The sequence below is a fragment of the Dendrobates tinctorius genome, unplaced genomic scaffold (genome assembly GCF_039654945.1).
Source record: "Dendrobates tinctorius isolate UK_male_01 unplaced genomic scaffold, ASM3965494v1 ptg000163l, whole genome shotgun sequence".
NCBI lineage: Eukaryota > Metazoa > Chordata > Amphibia > Anura > Dendrobatidae > Dendrobates > Dendrobates tinctorius.
Window position 1 is genome coordinate 14,809,186 of NW_027361830.1, and position 24,553 is coordinate 14,833,738.

Here is a 24,553-nt window from a genome sequence, read left to right on the forward strand (position 1 = left end):
GTCAATGCCTGGATAAGAATGAAGTGATTAAACAGAGTCAGCATGGGTTTGTAGCTAATAAGTCATGTCAGACTAACTTAATTTCCTTCTATGACGGTATCACTGATTGGGTGGATCAAGGAAATGCTGTAGATATAGTATATCTTGACTTCAGCAAAGCATTTGACAAAGTCTCTCATACAATCCTTATTGAAAAAATGACTAAGTATGGAATGGACAAGGCAACTGTTAGGTGGATTCATAACTGGCTTAGTGATCGGACCCAAAGAGTGGTCGTAAATGGCTGCACATCCAGTTGGAAGAATGTCTCAAGTGGGGTACCACAGGGCTCTGTCCTGGGCCCTGTATTGTTCAACATCTTTATCAACGATTTAGATGAAGGAATTGAGGGTAAACTGATTAAATTTTCTGATGACACAAAGCTAGGAAGGATAGCTAATACTAGAGAAGAGAGAGAGAGGATTCAAAAAGATATAAATAAACTGGAGAAGTGGGCAGCAACTAACAGAATGGTTTTTAACAGGGAGAAATGCAAAGTACTACATCTGGGCAATAAAAATGAAAAAAGCATATATAGAATGGGAGGAATAGGGCTAAGTGACAGCACATGTGAAAAAGACTTGGGTATACTAATAGATCACAGACTGAATATGAGTCAACAGTGTGATGCAGCAGTAAAAAAGGCAAATGCAATTCTAGGATGTATTAACAGAAGCATACAGTCTAGATCACGTGAAGTCATTATTTCCCTCTACTCCTCTTTGGTCAGACCTCATCTGGAATATTGTGTCCAGTTTTGGGCACCACATTTTAAAAAAGACATCAACAAACTGGAGCAAGTTCAGAAAAGAGCGACCAGAATGGTGACCGGTCTGCAAACCCTGTCTTATGAGGAAAGGTTGCAGGATTTGGGAATGTTTAGTTTGCAAAAGAGAAGACTGAGAGGAGACTTAATAGCTGTCTACAAATATCTAAAGGGCTGTCACATTGTAGAAGGATCAACTTTATTCTCATTTGCACAAGGAAAGACTAGAAGCAATGGGATGAAACTGAATGGGAGGAGACACAGATTAGATATTAGAAAAAACTTTTTGACAGTTAGAGTGATCAATGAGTGGAACAAGCTGCCACGAGAAGTGGTGAGTTCTCCTTCAATGGAAGTCTTCAAACAGAGGCTGGACAGACATCTGACTGGGATGATTTAGCGAATCCTGCTTTGAGCAGGGGGTTGGACCAGATGGCCCAGGAGGTCCCTTCCAACTCTACCATTCTATGATTCTATGATCACTTACAGAGCACATTACTTATTTTTTTCCCAACTTCTACATGACACCAGATTAAAAAATAAAGGTGACATAGTGCCACCCTGCAGAGTACCATCACCCCCATTGAAAACAGTATCCTCAAAAATACAAAATATCAATGCAGTAATAATATTATCACTATGTGACTGGAGCTGTGTGACATGACCCAACAAAAGGTCTGTCAACGGATGGCACAACATACAAGGGAACACCAGGGAAACTTTAACAACGGTGGGCCCTGTCGATAGGGGGTTATGGATACCTCCTGCACTCACCTGAGGAAGTGCCCTGATATTACTAGCGTCCGTATATGGGTTCATTCACCCCATCGCTGAGTAGGATACCTAATTCCTCACTTGCCCTGCTCCTATCCCTAAGTAGGGAACTAGCAGTTGAGAGCACTGGTCCCACCGCTGCACTAATACAACAAAAGGTAAGGACAGACAGTCACCAAAAGGGACAGGGTAAACAAAAAATGCAACACTTAGCTCCCTCTGCTGCAAAGCACTGCACAGCAGAGTAAGACACATGACAAGTGAACTCAGCAAAGCACCACTGCACCCAGAGAGCTCCTTCCTGCAGCTTGCTCACTGTAGAATGAACTAACACTGACAGTTAGCTGATACATCAGGTGACCTTTTAAAGGATGTGGGAGTGGTCACCACCCACATCAGCTGACCCAGCAGCAATGCAATTACATCAGCAGGCCAGCGGGGGAAAAACTGACATTAACCCCTGATGGCCTGAAAGGATAAAAATTATAATCTGAGAACCAGATCTGCCCCAGATCCAAAAATGGATCATGACAACTATTCCTTAGTTAGCCCCTACAGTAGTAATATCCTTCATCCTGGCCCCCTTGTGTCTCATTTCTAGCCCCTTGTGTCTCATTCCTAGCTTCATTCATATGTTCTCCCATTCTGACCCCATACGATCTCCCATCCTGCCTCATATGTCTCATGATTCTACCTCATGTATCATATGATCCTGCCCCATATGTCCTATGATTCTGCCTCATGTGTTGCATGATCTTGCCCCATGTATCCCATGATCCTGCCCAATGTGTTTCCATGCTGCCCCATGATCCCTCCCCATGTTTCTCCATTCTGCCCCCATGATTCTGAACTATGTGTCTCCATCCTGCCCCATGTGTCCCATGATGCTGCTCAATCCTTGTACATATTGCAGCTTGCCGTCTTAATTAAAAAAAAATTACCTTTCTCCTTACCTGGCCGTGGACCAACGTCATCGTCTCCTCCATCCATTTGAAGCGCGGAGTTGACTGCGCATGACAGAGATGTCATACGCCGGCGACGTACGCGCTGTAGTCACCTGCCAGCCTACTGGTGGCTTTTTTTCTATTACCGTGTGGGCTTGGGGTCCTCCAGTCTTGGCCCTCTCTGCTCACCGGGCCCCATATGCCAATAAGGGCAGTAATGCCCTAATGGTGGCCCTGGTGTTGACGTCACGTTTACAGCACAGCTGACAATCTGAACTCAGCAGCTCTGATCAGAGCATTCTGTTTACATGATAATACCCCGCTAAAGCTGATGAACTCACTGATTGGCTGCCACGCCATCAAGGTGATGTCAATGCCAGACACCAGGAACAGTGGACCTGGGAAAGTTGAGTACAGAAAGTTTCTTTTTTTTATAGCAGACTGTAACAAGAGGAAACATTTAATTGAAAGGGAAAAATACTTTAATTTCTTTTTTTTTATTATAATGACATATTTTTGTTTAAAGGAATCTTCACATGTGACAGATATTTTGCAGACATTTTTGCAAATGAAAAACGAACACCAAATATACATTTTAATGGCGCTATTTCTGCAGCATGAGTGGAAACTTTTGGTTGGCTCTATTAACTAAGTATATTGGACAGTTACACAAATTTCAGTAATAATTCTGCCACATGTGTACATAGATACACCAATGGATAATCACAGAGAATTAGCTTTATACTGCTTAAACACGATACACTTCTATGTAACCACAACCTGATCCAAACATCTGTCTGAGGTAGTATGAACAGTCAGAGTTGCATTGTGACTGCGATCAGTTTGTAAGGGGTGCTTAAAGATAATCTGCTACCAGGTTTTTGCTACCAGGTTAGAGAGCAGCATCAAGTAGGGGCAGACATCCTGATTCCAGTGATGTGTCACTTACTGGGCTGCTCACTGCCACGTGTTCGATCCTTGTCACATCTTTAGATCTGTAATGGAAACTTTGTATCGCCCACACTATACCTGGAAATCCGGTGTTTGGGGCCCGGGAGGTTTCTTTGTGCACAGCACGCCATGACATCACAACCTACACTGTGACATCCAGTGTGCTTGCAGAGAACCCTACTATGACTCTTGGGGATTCCGGGAAGGTGTGGAAGATCCGAAGATGTGGTGAAGACCAGATGGCTGGAGGTTAGCAGAGAATGGCCAAATAAGTCAGTGATGAGGTGAGGATAACTAGATTTGGATGGTGCATCTTGGCTCCGGTAAATGGCGGCTAGCAGTCGCCATTTTGATGAATGCGCGTAGAAGAGTATAACAAAAAATTGAGCATAATTCAAATGTATTCACTCATCTCTAAAAGTAAGTAATACATGCCTGGAATCAGGATCTCTGCCTCTACATTATGCTGCTTTTAGATGGAGTAGAAAAAACCTGGTGACTAAATTCCATTAAAATAGTGGAGCCTGCCTACCCACTGCTGCCTCACAGCACGTCTTCATAATTTTTACCAGACAACAGAGTAACATAGTAACATAGTTTTGAAGGCTGAAGGAAGACCTTATGTCCATCTAGTTCAGCCTATTTTTAGTGCAGCTGTTCTGCATTGTTGATCCTGGGGAAGGCAAAAAACCCACAGAGTAGAAGCCAATTTTCTCCATAGGGAAAAAAATTCCTTCCACTAAGCTGGGTCAACCATCTACCTATAATATTATGTTATTCGTAACCTTCTATACTGTTACTCACAAGAAAAGCATCCATTCCTTTCTTAAATTCATTCAGTGAGTTGGCCATCACCACTTCCTCAGGATGAGAATTCCAGAGCCTCACTGCTCTTACCATGAAGAACCCTCTTCTATGCTGGTGCAGAAACTGTCTTTCCTCCAAACGAAGAGAATGCCCCCTTGTTCTTGTCACAGTCCTTGGTACAAACAGTTCATTGGAGAGATCTCTGTATTGCCCTCTGATATACTTGTACATATATATTAAGTCTCCCCTAAGTCTTCTCTTTTCTAGAGTAAATAGACCTAATTTTGATAACCTTTCTGGGTATTGTAGTGAACCAACCCCATTTATCATTTTAGTAGCCCGCCTTTGAACCCTTTCAAGTTCAGTAATGTCTTTCTTGAGCACCGGCGTCCAAAATAGCTCACAATACTCCAAGTGTGGTCTGACGAGTGATTTGTACAGAGGGAGAATTATATTTTCATCTTGTGTCCCCAGACCTCTTCTAATGCATCCCATGACCCTATTTGCTTTGGTGGCAGCTGCCTGACACTGGGCACTCCAATTTAGCTTCTTATTGACTAAGATGCCTAAGTCTTTTTCCATGTCTGATTTCCCCAGCAGTTTCCCATTTAGTAAGTAATTATAGCATCTGTTTCTCCTTCCCATGTGCATAACCTTACACTTATCTGTGTCAAACCTCATTTGCCATTTTTCAGCCCAATTCTCCAATTTACTCAAATCTGTCTGTAGTTGCAAACTGTCCTCCTTTGTGTTAACTACCTTACATAGTTTTGTATCATCTGCAAATACTGATATTTTACTGTGTAAGCCATCCACTAGATCATTAATAAATATATTAAATAGTATGGGGCCCAATACAGAACCCTGTGGTACCCCACTAGTAACCCTGGCCCAATCTGAGTATGCGCCATTAATAACCACTCTTTTTCTATCCTATCACTAAGCCAGCTACCTACCCATCTACACACATTTTCCCCTAGCCCAAGCTTTCTCATCTTACTTACCAATCTTTTATATGTGACAGTGTCAAATGCTTTAGAGAAGTCGAGATAAATGACATCCAATGATTCTCCTTGGTCCATTTGAGGTGCTTACATCCTCATAGAAGCTGATCAGGTTAGTTTGACAGGAGCGATCCATCATAAATCCATGTTGATATGGAGTTAAACATTTATTAACATTGAGATATTCCATAATAGTATCCCTTAGAAACCCTTCAAAAATGTTACTCACAACAGATGTTAAGCTTACCGGCCTATAGTTTCCAGGTTCCCTTTTACACCCCTTTTTGAATATTGTTACCACATTTGCTTTCCGCCAATCAAAAGGAACAGACCCTGTTTCTATAGAGTCTTTAAATATAAGGAATAGAGGCCTGTCTATCACATTACTTAACTCCCTTAATACCTGAGGGTGAATGCCATCAGGGCCTGGTGATTTGTCAATTTTAATCTTACTAAGGCGGTTCTGCACTTCTTCCTGGGTTAGGCAGGTAATACTTAATGGGGAGTTTACATTATCACTCTGCATTTCCCCTGGCAAATCGTTTTCCTGTGTGAACACTGTTGAGAAAAAAGTATTTAAAACATTTGCTTTTCCCACATCGCTCTCTATGATTTCACCCTCATTGTTCTTTAAAGGGCCGACACCATCAATTTTAATCTTTTTACTGTTTATATAATTAAAGAATAGTTTGGGGTTTGTTTTACTTTCCTTAGCAATGAGTCTCTCAGTTTCCACGTTTGCTAAATGTATTTGTTTTTTACACATTTTATTTTTTTCTCTATAACTTTTTAATGCTTCTTCATTGCCTTCTTGTTTTAGCTTCCTAAATGCCTTGTTCTTGTTATTTATTGCCCCTTTTACATCCTTATTTAGCCACATTGGTGTTCTCCTGTTCCTAGCCCTTTTATTTCTGTACGGTATGGCTAGCTCGCAGTGGGTGTGTAAAACTGATTTAAATATTTCCCATTTATTTTCTGTGCGCCTATTTTTGAGGACATTGTCCCAATCAATTCGGCGAAGGTCCTCTATAAGCTGATCAAATTTGCTTTCCTGAAATTCAGCATTTTTGTAACCCCCTTCCAGGGCACCTTACTGAAGGACAAGTGGAATTGTATTATATTGTGGTCACTGTTCCCTAGGTGCCCATCGACTCGTACTTCTGTTATTCTATCTGGCCTGTTGCTTAAAATTAAGTCCAGAAGGGCTGTACCTCTAGTTGGGCCCTGCACAAGTTGTGACAGATAATTATCCTTGGTCACTGACAGAAATTGGTTTCCTTTCTGAGATACGCAGGTTTCAGTTTCCTAGTCTATGTTGGGGTTGTTGAAGTCCCCCATAATAATCACCTCATTGTGATTTGCTTCTTTGTCTATTTGTTTCAATAATACATTTTCAGTGGTTTCTGTTATATTTGGTGGCTTATAACAAACCCCTATGAGGATTTTATTACTTTTCCCTCCTTGTATCTCCACCCAAAGAGACTCCACCTCTTCATTTCCCTCTTGTATATCTTCTCTTAGTGTGGGCTTTAAAGTGGACTTTATATATAGACATACTCCACCCCCTTTCCTTTTTTTACGATCCCTCCTAAACAAATCATATCCTTGCAAGTTAGCCGCCCAGTCATAGCTGTCGTCTAACCATGTCTCAGTTATTCCTACTATGTCGTATTTTTCCTCATACATTACCAACTCCTGATCTGCAATCTTATTGGTCAGGCTTCTTGCGTTGGTCAGCATGCAGGAAAGAAGTTTTGCTTCCTTTTTCTTAGCTTCCTTCTGAGTACCCTGTCTTGGGTCCTTTTACCACATCTAGTATCCTTGATTATTTTGTCCATCTGCTGCATGTTTTTGTCTGCAGTTTTTCCTCCCATCCCCTCTTCTTCTAGTTTAAAGCCCTCCTGATGAGTGTGGCAAGTCTTCTGGCGAATGTGTGTTTCCCAGGTTTTGTGAGGTGTATCCCATCTCTTGCGAGAAGTCCATCATAGAGGTAATTCACGCCATGGTCCAAGAATCCAAATCCTTGCTGCCTGCACCACCTTCGTAGCCAGTTGTTCACCTCTAGTATTGTGATGGGTTAATACTAAAATCAGAGTTTAAGTTTCGTTTTATCCAGTCTCTGTAAGGTTTCGTTTCTCCGTTTTTGTTGTTGTAAGATAAATTTTTATAATTGGCATGGGCTGTCATGAAACCAGTCTGTTCTCATCAAGTACAAAGATAAGGGGCTCGGGGGGGGGGTGCATTGCTCTGAATATGCCATTATACTACTTTCTACGCTATCTAGGTACGGACATATATGTAGTTTCCGGTTTTCTTGCAATATTATTGGCTTATAAAGTGAAATGATGCTATTGGTACTTGAGAACCTTGCATAATTAAGCAAAAGATTATAAAAGATGTGACTAAAATAAAGGGGCTTAGTGATCTGCCTCGATCCTCCCGTACAGAGACCCAAGTCTCCGTGTGGTCATTTGAGTTGCTAGCAACACTGGAATAATTTGGAAATCACTGGATCAACCGTGAAGGGTTAATTTAGCCCTCCCAAAATAGCTACCTCGACAGTGGCGCGCAACGTGGGGCCCCTGAATAGGGACGCCTCTGCCCCAGAGGACAACAAGACAAAGGACCCTCGGAGCGGACACGGGTGCTGGAAAATTGGGACTGATCACCCCCCACAACCACGGTAAGTTGGCAGTTATACTGTTCAGACTGACCGTTGGTGTGGTTTTCCTGTGCTTGTTGCTGCAAAGAGGATCTGAGGTTTGTCCCCTGGTGGGGTGATTCATGGGTGGAATCATATAGAGGTGTAGTCACGTTGGGGGCCCAGTGCTTGAACCGTACCTCATAAGGGACGGACACCCCGGATTGACCAGTGATTGTGACTCTCTTTATAGTCAAAATATCCTGAATTCCCGATCATTATTAGTAATTGGGCGTGGTCATGTGATCGAAGATGGGTAGGATACGTAACTCAGGTATATATAGATATATATAACCAGAGGTGTCCAGAGGGATAGTCTGAGACGCCCTCCTCCTTTCACTGAGTACCGCAAATTTTGGGCTTCCCAGAGGGGGTTGACCCTGTGGAACAAACGGAGACGGCTGCTCCAGTATTGTGCACAATTTGTCAAGGATATTTAGCTCTAAAGGAGAGAATTATGTTTCTGTGGAAGAAAAAGGAAAGTTTGGAATTGTGTGAAGGATCAGATACTGTTAGTCTTATGATTCAAAGACGAGGAAAGAAATCTGTCAGGAATGCAGGAAAAATATTTTTGATTCTGGGATTTCCTAAGGGCGGGAGGTTGCAGCCTACGCTATGGGATGAAGGAGTTAAAAGGTTGACTGATGATGGATTACTTAAAGGCGCTGAGGAATTCCGTGGCTTGGCACATGAATTGTATAATGAAGGTTATGTGGAAATTGAACAGCAAGTGAATTCTGATTGTTTTTATTGCTATGTGGAAAAAAGGAAAATTGTCTATTATGAAAGGGACGGATGTTTTGTGGTGACTGTGGTTTGGCAATGTGATTGATTAAAGAAGGAACTGAGATTAATGAGAGAATGTGTCAGGCAGACGAATAGTTAAAAGTGATGATTTGAAACAAGAAGTTTCCCTGCTAGATGATAAGGTCCCTCCCCAGGAATTACCTTAACCCTAAGGCACCGATGTATCCTGGACTACCGAAACTCAGTATGCCCCCACCCTATGATCCTGCCGGGTGGATCTGTGCTGTATGTGGAGTTACTAATCCTCAGTGGAGAGAGGTCTGTTATAATTGTGGCACAAGGAGATCGGGAGATGCAGCCCCCACCCCCACCTTTCCTTTGTTAAACTCTGACGTTACCTATTATCATCCGCCGCTAGCCTCAGTCCCCGCTATGTCTAATATTGCTAGTGGTTATGAGTATACTCCCTTCACTCCATCACAAATAGACACTGTTCACAATCAATTACCCGATCCAGAGACTTCCCCCATGGCTTTCTACAGGCAAATGGCATCAAATCGAGACATTTATTCCACTTCCCGAAGAGATCTATTACACATACTTCGAGTAAAAGTTGGGGAGGGGTAATTTCCAGTTATTGAGGGTGGCATAATATATAATATGAATCTGGATGGGGAAACCTATGAAAGTGGTGTTGATTTCTGCAATGCTTTGAAGGTTTGGGCACAAGATAAATTAGCGGACCAAGTTACCTCTCTCACAGATGTTACACAGGCCAAGGGGGAGAACGCCGAGAAGTTCTATGGGCGTCTCATGGTAGTATTTAGAGATCTGGGATTCTCACTGTATAATGAAGCCCATACACATCTTTTTGTGGCAGCTTTCATGTCCGGCCTCAGACCCGAATTGCAAGAGGCAATAATTTCAGTTAGACTTGACGTTGAGAATTCCACCCCGGATGATGCATTGAAAGTAAAAAAAGTTTTCAGACTTTAACCTTCTCTGTTCAGGAGAGAGAGAAAAAAAAAAGAGCAAACAGCAGCCTCTAGCCCCCACCGCAGCTGCGAGCACACAGTGTGCCCTTCAGAATCTTGCTCCTCAGCCCCTCCCTGCTAATTCTCGTTACTGCTCAGTTCGTGATCTCTCCCACATGTCCTGTAAATTTACTAGGGGTAGATTAATTATCACAGTTCCGCTCCGGAATACAATTCCAAGATGATGGTCAGATGGTTTTTTTTTTGTTATAAAATCCCTATGTAGATGAAGACAGTGAGGAAATTTGTATTTTGCATGCCCTTCCTACAGTTATGATGGCCCTGATAGGCTCAGATCCACCCCCAATATTGCTTGAGGATCAATGACTCACCCCATACCTCTCAGAGATACCATCTAAATTCTGGTAAAAAGGGCTAAATGATATAGGGAAAATGCCTGTAGAACCAGTAAAAGTGTTTCTCAAACCTGGGGCCTAATCCACATACTCTTTTGTCCCAAATACCCCAGGATGCTGCTTGGTTTACAGTTATTGATCTTGCCAATGCCTTCTTTAGCATTCCGTTACACCCAGACTGCCAGTTTCTATTTGCATTCACTTAGCAGGAACGACAGTTAATATGGACAGTTATGTCACAAGGGGCCCAAAACAGTCCCAACCAGTTTGCAAAAAAAATATGAGCAGGTGTCTTTTGCCATTGCTGCCACTGTTAGCCTCCTTAAAGCATCTGGCAGCACTGAACTGTCGGGTTTCGGCCTCGGGACTTCAGTTCTGCCTTGGTCAAGTGATATTCTTGGGTCACTGTCTCCTTCAGGGTGTTAAGACACCTCGCAGAAGAATAATAGCTGTCAGCTCCCTTCCTTTCCCGAAAGATGAATCTGAACTCCAGCGTTTTCTTATGCACTTATTGTTGTCAGTGGATACCGGATGCATCCCGCATAATGTAACCCCTTTACAATGCCTTGAAAGATGTATAATGAACTATAAGGGAAGATGGCAGTGATGAGGATTACCTCCAACATGATTGTTCCCAACTTCTGACAGAAGAAACAGCTACTCCACCAAATGTCAGTGAGAATCCACTCCCAAATCCCGATCTGGTGTTATACACGGATGGTCCAAGATATGCTGACGAGTTTGGTAGATTCCACCCGGGATACGCTGTTACCACAGAGGACACTGTAGTGCACGCAGCTGTATTCCCGCCATCACAGTCAGCACAAGAAGCAGAACTCCAGGCTCTGTCTACTGCATGTACTTTGGCCAAGAACAGACTGGCTAATATATACATGGACTCACGGTATGCATTTGGTATTGCTCACGATTTTGGGGCTCTATGGGCCAATCGAGGGTTTATTACTACTGCCGGAACCCCAGTGAAAAATGCTGAACCTGTTAAAACCCTCATGGACTCGATCAAATTACCTACTCAGGTGGCTATTATCAAAGTTAAGGCGCACGGTCCTAGGAACAGTCCACAGACTGTTGGCAACACATTTGCGGATATGCAAGCAAAAGCCGCCGCTCTCTTACCCGTTGAACCAACCATACCAGCTATGGTGACCACACGCTCTCAGCGTAAACAGTTACAAGAAGCATTGACCCTACAAGAACCTGATGATCTACAACAGACTGAAGTTTTCTGTTGGACCCCGCGAGAACGCTTAATGACGATGCAGAGAATGTCTCCAAAGGAAGAGATGAAGCAATGGAAGACTGATGGGGCACGTATGGATAATGGTCTCTGGAAAAAGGACCAACTCGTGTGTCTCCCTAAGCGGATGTACCCTGCTATTGCCATATGGGCACATGGACCTATATATCAAAGAAAGAATCAGGCCCTCGCACTGGTGCAAAAATTCTACTGGGCCCCGGTTCTCCAGTTGGAAGCATTCCCTGTTACCAACATTACTGCAAAAACTACAGCGAAGAAACTGGTGATGGAAGTTATATGCAGATATGGGGTTCCAGAAGTGGTTGAAAGTGACCAAGGTCCGGCCTTTTCTTCTCATGTGTACTAAGAAGTTCTGACAATGCTTGGATCCACTGTAGCCCTCCATACTCCATACCACCCACAATCCAGTGGTGAAGTTGAGAGGCTGAATGGCACGCTGAGGGGACAATTGACCAAAAATGATGCAGGAGACTACGGCTCCATGGCCAGAGCTCCTACCCACTGTACTATACCATATCCGTACTACCCCTATTGTAAAACATGGCCTGTCCCCATATGAGATATTGTTTGGTGCTAGGCCCCCAGTTGTAAATTTCCAGCCCCAGCAGTTATCAGAAGAAACTGACCGTGCTGTTCAATGTGTTATTCAGCTTAGTAAAAATCTTGCTAACACCCATGCTCTAGTTTTCTTTTCTTTTCCAGATTCAGCAGAAACTGGCACCTGTCACAACCTGAAGCCTGGTGATTTGGTAGTCTTGAAGAGGCATGTCAGAAAGCACAGATAGAACCCTTGTATGACGGTCCCTATCAAGTTCTCCTCATCACCCAACAAGCCAATAGCAAATGAAGGGACATAATGTTCTGTTTTTTCCCATTTTCCATATTATTATTGGTAGAAGTTAAAAGTTAAAGTTAGAAGATATTCAAAGACTCAGAGATCAATATGATAAAGACAATGATTGTAATAAGGACAGTTGGTGGTCAGACACCTTCTCCTTTCTCAATCCAGCCAATTGGTTTAAGAGTATTGGGGGCTGGATAGCTGGGATCTTACAGAGCTTGTTACACATTGCTGCCTGTATCCTTGTTGTATATGTCATACTAAAACTTGTTCTTTGGTGTATTTCTGTATGTATTAGGAAATTCTGCACTAAGACAGCTAATGATGATACCAAAGGTGTCGTTGCCCCTGCTCTTCTCTGCACCGATCTCAAAAGGCTACTTGATGAAGATGTTGAAGCCAAGCACATGGCTACCTACAAAAGTTCCCCAACCACCATCATCAAAAATTGTTATTTGTGAACTGCAGTATACAGGGGGGACGGGTGCGCCGCGACAGCCATGACTGGTAACACGGCATCAGTCATGTGAAGACCAGTACCCCTCAAGCTGTTAGCTTGGGATAGCACCTCTGATGCTGCATATGTGTTAAAAAAAATTTATCTAGGGGGAATGTGAAGGGTTAATACTAAAATCAGAGTTTAAGTTTCGTTTTATCCATTCTCTGTAAGGTTTCATTTCTCCGTTTTTGTTGTTGTAAGATAAATTTTTATAATTGGCATGGGCTGTCATGAAACCAGACTGTTCTCATCAAGTACAAAGATAAGGGGCTCGGGGGGGTGCATTGCTCTGAATATGCCATTATACTACTTTCTACGCTATCTAGGTACGGACATATATGTAGTTTCTGGTTTTCTTGCAATATTATTGGCTTATAAAGTGAAATGATGCTATTGGTACTTGAGAACCTTGCATAATTAAGCAAAAGATTATAAAAGATGTGACTAAAATAAAGGGGCTTAGTGATCTGCCTCGATCCTCCCGTACAGAGACCCCAGTCTCCATGTGGTCATTTGAGTTGCTAGCAACACTGGAATAATTTGGAAATCACTGGATCAACCGTGAAGGGTTAATTTAGCCCTCCCAAAATAGCTACCTCGACAGTATCCTATTCCATCTTCTGATGCCATGACCATCGACTGGGAGGATTGATGAGAAAACAACCTGTACGTTCCGTTCCTTTATTTTCTTCCCCAGAATTTCAAAGTCTTCGCAGATAGTTGGTAGGTCATTTCTTGCCGTGTCGTTTGTGCCTACATGTATCAGTAGGAAAGGGTAGTCGTCCTTGGATTTGAGAATAGTTGGTATCCTGTTGGCCACATCCTTGATTTTTGCTCCTGGGAGGCAGCATACTTCTCGTGCGGTTATGTCCGGCCTGCAGATAGTTGCCTCCGTGCCTCTTAGTAGTGAGTCGCCCATAACTACCACTCTTCTTTCCGGACGCACTGCTTGTTGCTCGTGAGTGTTTTTGAGTGTCATTTGTTTCCGATTTTGTTGACAGAGTAACTTCTTTTGTTGATAGTGTGTCTTCTCTTGTAGATACGGTATCATCCTGAGCTGTGCCATTTTCGTTCTCCAGCATATTGGTTACTAAGCTTTGTGGGTGGTGATGACCACTTGATCTGTTTGCTTCTTTTTGTCACATGGCTCCACTTTTCAGCCTCTGTTTGTGCTCTGAAGCTTTTCTCACTTTCTGTATACTGAATGGTTGCTTATGCTTCATCCAAGAAGTCCTCATGTTCTTTAATTACCTTCAATGTTGCAATTTTTTCTTCCAGTCCCTGCACCTTTTCCTCTAAGAGGGCAACAAGTTTGCACTTCTGACAGGTAAAGTTGAGTTTTTGGGCCGGAAGATCCGTAAACATGTAGCATGTGTTGCAGGTGACCATGTGGATTTTCTTCTCTTCCATATTGCTATTGCTGATGCAGTCTATGATGGGTGGTTTTGCAATGTCCTCAACAGCGAGACCCGGCAAGTCCCAGAGATCGATCAGCTTAAGGCGACTCTTCTCTTCCCAGAATGCACCGGAAATATGCAGATGAGCTTCCTGCTTCTCCAATCCCAGTATACATCCAACAGTATACATTGTCTCCACATCATGCCCCGCTAGGGACAAAATAATGACTTATATTGGTCTACTTGTATATTTTGTGTGTGCATCTTGGGGGAACTGCCTTGACTGAGGATTGAGAAGTATTTTAATAATGTATGCCAGTTGGGCATTGTTTTAATGTATGTTAATAGGGCTCCATTTGGATAGGGGGGGTAATATGTAAAAGTATGGCAGCCGTGCTCTGGTGGAATGTATGGTGTAAGGGGATGTCAAAAGTTTGCTCAGGGGATGGGATAATAGCACACTATTAGCGCCACTGTCTGTGCACAATGAATATCAGAGGCCACAAACATTACATGATGTGTAGAAGACAATTATGATGGTTGCCGATTCAAGCGGTAAATGCCACCTCTGCCTCTCTATGCCAGAGATAGGAACATTTGTCATTTTTAAGCACTTTATGGCATGTAGAATTGGAAATGTAGAATTTTTTTAGAGCTCTTGGGTATCGTTTTTCTATGACTTCCTCCCAGCTATCGGTGTTTGCTTTCACACATACCGGCGTCGTATCCTCAGATACAGAAAACTTGGCTCATGGCTAGTCAATAGACTACGTACATCCCTGGAATTAATTCTGTTGTAAGAACTGGAACATCTGTAGTGACTATGTCATTTTACCAGCCATTTAAATGTGTAGGTTTTTGTTATGCACAGTATAATAGAATTATTATATTTTAATCTACGGTTGCAAGCAATACACTTAGAAATCGTATAATAATGGCACAATAAAGGAATCTTTGCTAACGTTGACCTCACAGGCGGTCCGGCGCTTTACAACAGATGTTCATGGAGAATCCGATACACATATGGAGATAGAGAAAATGTCTCAGAGCAATTTTTGGGCAACTATTAGCTACTTCTTTTTTGAAGTCATGAAATATTCATCAGCAGTAAAATGGGAAAATTCACCTATTTCATATTCATAGGAGAATTTCCATACATATCCAGCGCCTAGTTTTTTTCTCGTTCCTGCATAGTTTGCTCGCCAGAGTAATGAAGCCTGACATCTTTACACCAATGCATAAAATGTTGTGAAATAGACTTAAGGCCTATTTAAAAGTGCTAATTTGAGAAAAAGAAAAGTTCAATTTTTCACTGGACAGCTTGCCTAGCGGATATACAAATATCCAGGCAGTTCGGAGATGGCCCTGACCAGTTCTCAACCTCTAATGGAAGGAAAGCATTAGCATGAACTGATCATATAAAATATAAACATGTGCCCCAGTGAGACTTTACAATGAGAATATCAACTAAAGCAGCCGACCTTGACGCTGGCTTTTCTAATGATCTTAGTTCACATAATATACAGCTAACAGTATGCTTAGGTACGTCGGAGCCTGTCTATGCTACAGGCCTGTGCTCTGGGTATTTCTTATAGACTGGACAATAATTAGATAGCAGAAGTTTGACAATTTTAAGTTGCTTAATACTTATCTAAAATGAATTAATGTTGATGAATAATGTTTATTATCCAGTATAAAGATAAGATACAATTAGTTTTCCATTTAAAAAAAAAAGGAATAATTTGGGCCTTAGCCAGATACTTTAAGTGCTGCCTATCTCGACAAGACCACCAAGTACAATAATTGGTCACACGTTGAAGACTGGAAGTCGCTTCTGGAGCCTTGTAAAAACTAAAACCAGTCGACAATAGCGGAAAGGTGGCACAAGCACGACAGGAGCGAGAATAGAAAAGTAGTGCTTATTTGTTATTTTCAAGCATTGCCAATCTGTTGCTAAAAACAGGACAACCACTTTAATTCTAGGATGGCACACATCCTGGTCTATTGTGTTTCTACCATGCATACCTATAATCTTATTAATATAGATATGCCCTTAATTAGTGATGATGAGTAAATAGTGAAATATTTGGATTCGGAAAAATCAGCACAAATAATTCCTAATATCCATGTATTTGTACCAAATAATGAATCCAATACAAGTCAAGGCGAAAGCCGAAAATTTTTCTGGTGGACCCAGCAAACAAGTCTGGCGGCATGAGAAAAAAGCAGAATTGGATGGGAAAGAGGAGCCGTGGAACGCACTAAATAAAAATAATATTAAAGTGCGTTCGTCGCCCAGGGTCCACTGTGCAGTAGGTGATATAACCACTGCTAAGTGGTGGCAGGAGCAATATGGCGGAAATGCGCACAGGGTTAAACTCCACCCAGGTGCCCAGAGCAATCTCAGTTAATTCAAAGAGATGCCAAATAAGTACAAACACAAAAGACTAAGCCTGTTGAGGTCACAGTACTCAGTAAAAACGCACACACGGTATCAGGTCACAGGAGTAGCCCAAGACGGCGGCACTACGTCCGTCTAGACCTACCGTGTGCGGAGCGTCGCAACTGCGGATGCAAAGGGGCTGCTACTGCAGCACGGCGTGGACACTGCCGCTAAACGACAAGGCTAAGGCGCAAGCGCAATGTCGGACGCTAGCAGCTGTGGATGTTGCAGCAGAGGAGCGCTGGCGCTGATTCTAACTCAGTCCCTAACCACATACTTAATATCAGAGGGAAGGGGTTTTATAATGAGTCATTCACCAGAATCATACATCCGTCCTCATACACACAGCAGCAAGTAAGTCTATACTAGCGCTTGGCGGAGCAGCCATGCGCGCCTTTTATAGCGGCCGGGACCTTCCGCAGGCCTCCAGATGTCTGAGATGGACCATTGAGATCTGGAGCGGGACCTGAGCGTCCCATGAGCATGCTCAGTAGGAGGACAGAAGGACTTAGCCTCAGGAGAGATTTGCTGCAAGGCAATCTCCTCTGCAATCTCCTCTGCAGTAGATAAACAGCAGGAGACTGCAGAATATGAGGGTCTGGATCCCTGCAGAGTAAACACAGAAATCCAATGCCTAACATTACCCCCCCTCCTAGGGCCCCCTCCTCCCTGAGCCTTCTGATCCACCAACTTGTGCCCATCAGAGATATAGGCCTCAGACTCGTCCGAAGGCAAGTCTGATGCCCCGGTAGGTGACAGGGAGACCCGGGACAAATGGAAGGCATCAGGGGCGGCAAGATTGCCAGGTTTGAGAAGGGACCCGTGGGAGACAACGGGAGCAGAAGTTAAAGTGGAATGCCACTGTGTGTCGGCAAGCGTCTCCACCCTTCGTTTAAGGAGGCTATTCTGAGCACAAAAGGCGCAGGCCCGAATATATTTTTTAACATCCCGAGCCCTGTGCAGCCACCAGTAAGACCCTGCCAGGAGTTTTGTGGTCTGCATATAGCCACAGTGACCACCCCTCCTGGACGCGTGTGCCCACGTGAGAACCTTCGGCCGACGGCGGGGAGGAACAAGGGTCTTGCCCGGCGGCACAGAATTTGGCCGTTGCGGGGCACTGTTCTGAGAAACAGCGTGTTGACAAATATAACCGCAACTGGAGTCTTGTGCCGGATGCGCCTGGAGAACGGCGGGAGACACCTCCATTGGCTCTGGGGCTGGAACCTCTGGCTCGGGTAGTTCCAGAGGCTCAAAAAAATTGGGAGCCGAGGTAACCTTCCATTTGGATTGAGCAGCCTCCATACCGTGCTCCGAAAAATGGAGGTCTATGCGGGTGGAAATGGCAATCAGCTCTTCCAAACTTGCAGGAACCTCTCTGGTAGAGAGGGCATTTTTAACATGCTCCGCCAAACCTCTCCAAAACACAGGGATGAGGGCTTTATCAGACCACTCCAGCTCGGAAGCCAGTGTCCGAAAACGGACGGCATATTGACTAACCGAGAGAGAACCCTGAGACAAAGCAAGAAGCTGAAGAGAGGTGCCATGCGTGACCCATGGACCGAGGAAGACCTGCTTTAATAGCTGTTAGAAACTGAGCAGCAGTCCGAACCTCTGGGTCACCACGCTCCCATAATGGCGTAGCCCACTCCAACGCCTTGCCCGACAGAAGGGAAACAATAAACTCCACCTTGGCCCGCTCTGTAGGGAATCGCGCAGCCAGTAGCTCCAGCTGAATAGAGCACTGGCTGATGAAACCCCTACAGGAGGTGCCATCGCCAGAAAATTTATCCGGCAACGGGAGGCAGGTAACTGTCGGCGCGAGGGAGGACGTGGACATACGGGAAACCGCGTCTGTGATTGCCTTTACAGCAGCTTCGGTGGATTGTGCAGCTGAGAGAGCCCTCTCAAGAGTGGCCAACCGGCCCTCAAGCTGCCGAATACACTGTAACAGTTGCTGTTGTTCTGCCATCACTAGCCAGACCCTGGTGCCAGTATAATGTTAGGAATGTTGGAACGTACTAAATAAAAATAATAATAAAGTGCGTTCGCCGCTCGGGGTCCACTGTGCAGTAGGTGATATAACCGCTGTTAAGTGGTGGCAGGAGCAATATGGCGGAAATGCACACAGGGTTAAACTCCACCCAGGTGCGCAGAGCAATCTCAGTTAATTCACAGAGATGCAAAATAAGTACAAACACAAAAGACTGAGCCTGTTGAGGTCACAGTACTCAGTAAAAACGCACACATAGTATCAGGTCACAGGAGTAGCCCAAGACGGCAGCACTACGTTTGTCTAGACCTACCGTATGCGGAGCGTCGCAACTGCGGACGCAAATGGGCTGCTACTGCAGCTCGGCGTGGGCACTGCCGCTAAACGACAAGGCTAAGGTGCAAGCGCAATGTCGGACGCTAGCAGCTGTGGATGTTGCAGCAGAGGAGCGCTGGCGCTGATTCTAACTCAGTCCCTAACCACATACTTAATATCAGAGGGAAGGGGTTTTATAATGAGTCATTCACCAGAATCATACATCCGTCCTCATACACACAGCAGCAAGTAAGTCTATACTAGCGCATGGTGGAACAGCCATGCGCGCCTTTTATAGCGGCCGGGACCTTCCGCAGGCCTCCAGATCTCTGAGATGGACCAATGAGATCTGGAGCGGGACCTGAGCACATGACTCCCGATCTCCAATGGGAGATCGTCCCATGAGCATGCTCAGTAGGAGGACAGAAGGACTTAGCCTCAGGAGAGATTTGCTGCAAGGCAATCTTGTCAGGAACACCGCACTGAACTTGCTCACTGAGCCAGTGCTCGTGTCCTGATTAAAGCGAACTGTGCTCAAAGATACTTGTGGAGCGGGAAGCAGCCGAGTAGGTGCATACTACAGAACAGCAGGACCTGAAGCACGTGACTGCTGGGGGCGTGGCCTAAACTCCAGAGAGCTAGGAGCGGCAAGAGAACTCCTAGCAGGGTAACTGCGAGACAAAGTTACCAAGGGGCATAGACATGGAGGATAGTCAGGACGTAGCCAATGAGTCATACACAGAGATAGCTGCAAGGTACAAGAGGGGCGAGCAGAGAGTAGTCAGATAACAGGCAGCGAGTCATACACAGAGAGGGTAGCGCAGTACAGAATCAACAGGCAAACTCACAACGGGGAACAGAACCGGGTCAGAACCATATAATCAAGCTATAACAACGAACAGGCACACAGAGGTCACCACACTCGGCCAAAGGCAATAGTATAACTGACAGGGATTGGAGCTTCCCAGGGGTTTAAGAAGCTCTCCCAGAACCAAAGAGAGGCCACAATCATTAACCCCAGGTGTGCAGGTCAAAACCTGCACTGAGCTCCAGACATTAACCCCTGACATGCAGCTCAAAAACCTGCACTGGGATCATGACAAATCTCCTCTGCAATCTCCTCTGCAGTAGATAAACAGCTCGAGACTGCAGAATGTGAGGGTCTGGATCCCTGCGGAGTAAATGCAGAAATCCAACACCTAACAGGTAAAACTAAATGGGAACAGCATGTAGAAGATGCCTGCATGCCTTTCTGACTCACATATGGTATCTGGGAATATTGTTGTCAGACTATTCCTCCAGTTTTACAGATTTATAAGAAGACCTACTGTCCTGTCTTCAGCTAAATGAACGGGATTCATATAGCTTAACAAGCAGCTAAACCGCTATACCGGGGTCCAATAAGGGAGACTGTAGTTGAATCTGTGGTTTATTGAACGTAGGTATATAAATGTTCAAACTACTATTCAAGACAAATACATAGAATCAGTGCTGTGTCCATAGCAATACACAATATACATAGGCATACACAATCTGCATTACTAGCTGAACGGGGAGAACTAACTAAGCTGACCAATATGAGAGATCAGGATGTATAGAGGGAACATGTCATCATACCAGCGATGCTAACGCAGGGGGAGAAGAGCGATGAGGTGCTTCCAATATGCAGACTGGGCAGAAAATGGCAGACTGAAGAGAAAAGGGGGCTGGAATAGACCATGGTACTTTGCAAACTTCCCCAGGATACATTGTGGATTGGAGGGAAAATGAATCAGGAAGTACAATGTATAATAACATGCAGTTATGACTTTAGCCACTAAATGGAGCCAAAAACACTAAACATTAAACTATAGAAATCTGAACATTCTATACATACAGCAATCATTGTATGTTATCAAAATAGACAGTTCAGGAGTCATTAATTATGTCGGAGACAGAACACTCCCCGTCTAGCATTGAACGGATGCCACTATTCCTACCCTCTGAAGAAAACAATAGGACCAGCTCAGTCACTGGTCTGGAGAATGTCTTAGGTCCATCTCCTTTGGCCATCCTGAGCTCGGCTTTGCGGACATTACCATCTTTACTCGGGAATGTAGCAGTCACCAGACCAAGTGGCCACTGGTTTCGATGGGCCTGACAGTCTTTAACAAGGACGAGGTTACCCATCCTCAGATTAGGTCTGGTAGATTGCCACTTCATCCGTGGCTGCAGGGTAGACAAATACTGTTTGTGCCACCTGTCCCAGAATGTATTGGCAAGACTTTGTACCTGTCTCCATTGGCCCTTGTAGAGGTCCTTAGCATGGAATCCTCCTGGAGGGGCACTGGATAGTCCTGTTTTCTGGGTGAGGAGAGTGCCTGGAGTCAAAAACAAGGGCTTCTCAGGGTCATTAGGAACTGGAACCAAGGGCCTTGCATTGATTATAGCTGCGGCTTCTGCCATGAAGGTGGTTAGGCTTTCGTGGGTAAGTCTCGCTGATACTACCTGAAGAAGAGTAGAGTCAAGAATTCTTCGTACTAGACCAATCATTCTTTCCCAATATCCACCCATGTGTGAGTAGTGAGGTAGGTTGAATGACCATGTGCAACTTTGGTCACTGAGGAACCTCTCGAGAGTCATATGGTCTAGATTTGAAGGTATGCCCAATTCCTTTGCTGCACCAATGAAGTTGGTACTTCTGTCTGAACGTATATGTTTGATAGGACCACGGATGGCAATGAAACGTCTAAAGGCATTGATGAAGCTTGAGGTTTCAAGTGACTCAATGAGCTCTATGTGGACGGCTTCTCGCGTGACGAGTAACAACTGACCAAGGTCCAAACACATCAAGACCAATGTTGGTAAAAGGAGGGTCTGGGCTCAATCTATCTGCTGGTAGGTCAGCCATCTTTTGGGTTTGAGTGGAACCACGAAGCTTACGGCAGGTAATACATTTGTAGATGACACTACAGATGAGTTTCTTTGCACCAACAATCCACAGGCCAGCAGTTCTGATGGCTCCTTCTGTGAATAGTCTTCCTTGGTGTTTGACAAGATTGTGGTAGTGTTGTACGATTAGCTAAGCAACATGACATTTTCCAGGAATGAAAAGAGGGAATTTCTCCCCAAACTCCATTTTAGCTTCTTTGAGGCGACCTCTTACTCTCAGCAGGCCGTTGTTGTCGATGAATGGGTCGAGTTTTCTCAATGAGCTGCTCGCGGGTATTGAAGCTTTGTTAATGAGACATTGGATTTCCACAGAGTAGGCTTCTCTCTGAACTGTGGAGATGATGTGGATTCTGGAAGATTCCAAGTCGGAGGCAACATAAGTGTTTTTGCAGAGATGCCAACCTTAAAATTTTTCTGTGTCACAAGCTCTGCTGATCTTGAATGAGCGAGCTATATGAGTCAGGCAGGTAATGGCTCGAGTAAGTGACTTCCAACTTGAAAATTTGTCAAATCTGTAGGATCCAAGCTGGATAACAAAAGTCATTGTATGAAGTGTGGACATCCGAGGGTGGATTTTGGCATCTGAGTCCTCTCCTATCAGTTCAAAGGTGTCTGGACAACGTTCCTCAGTGTACAATAGTTTTGGTCCTGAGAGCCATGTTGTGCTCTCTAGTCGACTTGCGTCAACTACTCTAGTTGCATGATCTGCAGGGTTTTGGTCCATGGGAATGTAATGCCACTGTTTTGGATGAACTGATCTCCTAATTCGTAGCACTCTGTTGTTGACATAAACATAGAATCGTCTGGTTTCATTGTGGATGTATCCCAGGACTACTTTGCTGTATGAGTAGAACTTGGCTTGTATCAGGTCGATATCCATCTTGGATGCGATGAACTCTGCTAACTCGACGGCTAAGACTGCAGCACAGAGTTCTAACCTTGGTATCGTGTGCTCTGGTTGTGGAGCAAGTTTGGCTTTCCCCATAACGAATCCAATGTGGCTCTGACATTTGGAGTCCACAGTTTTGAGATAGGTAACAGCATCCATTGCTTTGACAGAAGCATCTGCAAATACGTACAGTCTTTGGCTCTGTATCTCTGTAGACGGCATGGCCTTGACACATTCAGGTTGGAGAGGGCTGCTAAAGAGTTCTTCCATGCTTCCCACTGGGTTCTCTTATCAGGTGGCAGAGGTGCATCCCAATCAGAAGTACTCCCAGCAGTTTGTTATTGAGGTCTGGTCCTGTCAATAGAACATCATTCAGGGAGACATCATCAAACTTAGCACTGGAGTCGAACATCACTCTAATCTGGCCCGGTTTCTTAGGGTGGTATACTCCAAACATGGGTAGGATCCAGCATTCTTCAGAGTCTTTGAGAGTGGGAGCTAGTTCTGCATGGTAGTTCTCAAAAATGATCTCTCATCTCTGGCTTCCTTTGCAGATTATGTTTGAGAGAGGAGAAACGTTTGAATGCCTGATCTCTGTTGTTTGGTAGACGTGGTCTGTGGGTTCTGAAGGGAAGAGGTGTGACCCAGCTGTTGGTCTCATCTTTTACAAGACCCTTGTCCATTACCTCTAGGAACAACTTATCCTCTACCGACATTGCCACTTGGTTGTCTTGCTTAATTCTCTGGAAGACTGTGCATCCCAACTGATCCTCATAGCTTCCTGACACCATACTGTTGTCATGAGTAAAGTCTATTAAATGATTGGGTAGTTGGATGCTGTTTGGCAGTTCCTTGGCATGGAACTCGTTGTTAGAAGGTTGAAACAGAGATGGGCGCCCTTTCTCCAATGTATTTGTTAGCATACCTGTCACAGAAGATGGGGGTGTGCATATGCCCCAAGCATACATTTCCTATTATGACGCATCCTAGGTCTAGCTTTTGGGCATAGGGAGCATTGTTGAGTCCATTGATATGAATTCTCACTTTATGAACTTGCAGGATATCTCTTCCCAACAGCAGTATTATCTGTGCCTGAGGGTCGAGTTCCGGTATAAGGTGTGCTATGTGTGATGTCCGTCCGCGAATCTGGGCTGCAATAGGGACAGCACCCCGAGAAACCCCGAGACCCTTAACCCCTATACAGGGATCTGGAATTGTAGCAAGACCCAGGGGGTGGCTGTCTAGAGGAGCAGTGGGCCAGAGCAGGATGGTCGCCAAGGAAAAGGGAAGGGAATCAAAAACGTAGACAGAAATCGGGAGAGCAGCGGAGGTACCGAATCGGCAGGCAGTGGCAGAGTAAACAGTCCAGGCCAAGGTCACAAAAACGGGAGAGTGGCAACGGTACAAAAACGGAAGGCAGTAGCAGAGTTGAATATCTAGGCCAAGGTCACAAACCAGGAGAGTAGCAGAGGTACAAAATCGTCAGGCTGTAGAGGGGTCAGAAATCCAGGCTGAGATCAGAGTCAAACAACAGCAAATCACACCGTAGCACACAGGGAAACCAAGAATATATCCGGCGGCTTGCAAGACCAGTCCCAAGGTATTTGAGGGATCAGGTCATCCCTCACAGATTCCCGGACTGATGATGTCATCAGGACCGCCCCCAGGACCAGGCCAGATGGTGATGCACCAACCCCTTCATGACTGACCGAGGAGCGATGACTGCGTCCACCAGATGCCTGCGCAGGAGTCCCTTCTCTGTAACCGCCATCACTCAGGGCGAACCACGGCGCCTCCCAGTGGCTGAGGTAGGAACAGCAGGCCCGGAGTCAGACGGCGATGTGAC

At 44.6% G+C, this 24,553-nt stretch overlaps 1 protein-coding gene across 2 annotated transcripts in view; it reads left to right on the plus strand.

The window, feature by feature from the left end:
- Nucleotides 1-13,234, plus strand: part of LOC141052892 (uncharacterized) — a 123,847-nt gene extending 110,613 nt beyond the window's left edge. For both annotated transcript variants that reach the window (XM_073550212.1, XM_073550213.1), the window contains one exon: nucleotides 12,542-13,234. The gene's annotated coding sequence lies outside the window, so the exon portion shown is untranslated. The remainder of the gene's footprint in view (nucleotides 1-12,541) is intronic.
- The last annotated feature ends 11,319 nt before the right edge of the window (nucleotides 13,235-24,553 follow it).